Here is a 383-nt window from a genome sequence, read left to right on the forward strand (position 1 = left end):
TATATATATATATAATATTGCCCACTCATGCAGCATACCAGTTGAAAGCTAAATCAATTCTACATGATATGCTACATTACTCATTCATTTATGTTAAAAGACACATGAGATGTGGTCACTCAAAACTAACCTTAAAAAATCAGGCTTGGCAAAATTGTGCGAAATCAAAGAAAATCAATATTGATAGAATGGACATGCATTGCATAATTATCCATTGAATGGAGAATTTTGTCTCTTCAGTAAACATTATTTCATAAATGTATTTAAATACGATAGTTTTAAACAAAACGGAATACAGAGCAATGAAACGCAAAATTTAACAAAACTAAGTGTGGTCATTGTTATTTTGCTTAGGAGCCCTTGGTTTTGTTTAGTGAACGCAT

This window comes from Aplysia californica, unplaced genomic scaffold (assembly GCF_000002075.1).
Source record: "Aplysia californica isolate F4 #8 unplaced genomic scaffold, AplCal3.0 scaffold00569, whole genome shotgun sequence".
Taxonomy (NCBI): Eukaryota; Metazoa; Mollusca; class Gastropoda; order Aplysiida; family Aplysiidae; genus Aplysia; species Aplysia californica.